This window comes from Nanorana parkeri, unplaced genomic scaffold (genome assembly GCF_000935625.1).
Source record: "Nanorana parkeri isolate BGI_ZX_2015 unplaced genomic scaffold, ASM93562v1 scaffold3853, whole genome shotgun sequence".
In the NCBI taxonomy this organism is placed as follows: domain Eukaryota; kingdom Metazoa; phylum Chordata; class Amphibia; order Anura; family Dicroglossidae; genus Nanorana; species Nanorana parkeri.
This window is the reverse complement of record NW_017310120.1, coordinates 1-2,705: the sequence shown is the minus strand read 5'-3', so window position 1 is coordinate 2,705 and position 2,705 is coordinate 1.

The window sequence follows — 2,705 nt, the reverse complement described above, 5'->3', positions numbered from 1 at the left end:
TCTCCTCTGTAAAGGAATTCTAAATCTAATCCTCTCGCCTCCAGATTCCATCATTACTGGGCTGAAATCCACTTCCTGTTCATATATCTTAGCAGAACATATTCATATCTAGGAGCCTGTAGGATCCATCGGCCTCCCACACCACCCACCATCATATCACCAGCTGGAACTTTTACTTTCCTGTAGATTGGTATTTTGGTGGACGATTGAAGCTTTATAGAACACAATGGCATGACATGTATGCGGCTGGTTATTTTCTTTAGGGTTCCCCTCGGATCTGCTGTCCTTGGTCTGGTCTCCTAGTAAAGGACGAGATAAATGGCGCGTGCTGCTCCCCACTTGTTGCCCTGAATGGAATCTTTGGAGGACGTGAACTCTGGAAGCTCCGTCTAAAAGACAAGCAGAGGACACGAGTCGGCAGTATTGCCCGTGGTTTTCCTGGAGCTGATCTTTCCCCATTACATGGCAGATATAAAACTATGAGCCAAGGCACCCTCACATACCAGGAGGAGCTCAACTAGTTTTCAGCAAGACCAAAGCTGGAGATTTCACACTTCCTCAGGTCTCCTGTAAGATCTTCATTCCGTTCAGCATTGCTCCCTACCTGAGCACACAATGCTCTATGAACCCAGAAGGACTTGCTCAGTCTAGACGTTTGAGCTTCCTTCTCTGGACCCGGGGCTCTGTGGGCGGTTTTCTTTTTATAGTTTTAAGAGTTGGTTGTATTACTAAGCTGGCTCTTGGCCTTTTTCTATAGTCCGTCAGTCATTGTAGAGAGAGAAGCCGTACAAAGAAGGTCCAACAGAACTGAGGTTCTGACCAGTGGGGAGATCTCTGTATAGAAGGTGTGCTGACTGATGGCAGACCTTGAGACATCTCAGGAAGGTAGAGAGGAGTACCATGTAGATGTTGGGATGGACCTAGAGAGTGTCCTCTACATATAAAGAGATGCAAAGTACAGCACTGTGTATAATATCAGAGGAGTCCAATGGATGTTAGACGTGGAAGATTTCTGCAGGTTGGATTCCTTCTTCAGGTGTACTTACATGAAAGCTAAAGAGGAAGATCGTATATGGAAGATTCTGAGCGAGAGCGTTCCGTCTTCCCATGGTGAGGTCCTACAGACGTTCTCACTAATCATCCTCATCGATTTCAACAGTAAGACTTTGTTCCCGTAGTCACCCTTCTGGGTGTTCTTTCCTGGCACCGGGCTTGCAGAACCCATTTCTACCCAATACTGAGGGACGAGCTTCTGGAGTATGAACGGAAGACCTCCGATTCTAGAACTCATTATCCAGGAAAACGGCCACGGATCTTTTCACACGGAATATATGTCCAGGAGAGGAAATGACCAGATGTGTCTCCCGACATGAAGAACTCTCCCGGCTCTCATTCGATGCACGCTGACTGGGCGATCCATCAGGAACTCAATGTTAGTACTGGGCCGGGTCTCCTTTAGGGTTCGGGATGGAGTCCATGGACATTCTGAGCCACATGCCCATGAGGGGGATCTTCCTTCTACCATATCCTGAAGGGGTCCCATTGTCTTCATGTCCAGTGACCTCTCGTCTGTGAGTCTCGGAGATTCATCAGGCCGGCTTCATTCTTCCAGTTTTGGTGATTCTCTGTCCATGGCAGCCTCAGCTTTCTGATCTTGGCTGGCAGGAACCCAATGTGGTCTTCTTCTGTTGTAGGCCATCCCCTCCAGGTTCAACGTCTACATTTGTGAGATGCTTTTCTGCTTACCACAGCCATCGGAGCCAGTCTGACTTCTTTCATTCCACAGAACTGCCCCTCACTGGACCTTTTTCTCACCATTGTGAGTAAGCTCTGGAGACCATCTCCCATGAGATCCAGGAAGACTCCCAACAGTCACCCCACACCCTGAGATCACGTCTTCCTTTATTCTGGTGTTTGTGTACAGTAACTCAAGCTCCTGGATTTGATGCATCACAATGCTGCCACGTGATTGGCTGATGTACCGGAGTTCTAATACGTAGATGTTCCCATCACATCTTGTCCATGGACCAGAGAGAAATGCTGGACTCTGTAAGGTGATGAACACGGGATGGAACCATCACACCTTTACCTGCATACAATGTCTGTCACCGTCTGTAGATGTTTTGTTCTCTATCTTCTGTCATTATGTTTGAGGGAGGAGCCTGATTTGAGGGAGGAGCCTGATGTTCTTAAAGTTTACATTTTGGTATATCCAGAAGGTCTCTGATCTGGTGACCATTCCGAATGTTGGGTTTTTCCTTCTTCTCTGTCTCGGGGGCCATCACACAGCTCTGTCTATATATTGAGCATTGCTGGTCTTTATATTGTGTTGTACCGGCTTTCCTTCAGGTAATTGCTTCTGAACTAAACTGCACTACCCCCCTCCCCCAGCTGCTTGCTTACTACCCTATGGCAGTTGTGGTCTGATGGGGGGTATTCACCTCCCATGTGAAGAAATGGTCTCCTGCATTGGTTGTGCCTGGCCATGGAGTTCCCATAGACTTGAATGGTCTGTACACCAAGACTGGAGACCATTGCAGGTGAAGGTAAATACCAGGGTGGCCTCCGGCTGGGACATGTAGGCACGTAAAACCGGGGGAGGAGATGGTTGTGCAATGCAGCTATGGTGGGGGGGAGGAGGTGGTTGTGCAATGCAGTTATGGTGGGGAGGAGGTGGTTGTGCAATGCAGCTATGGTGGTGGGGA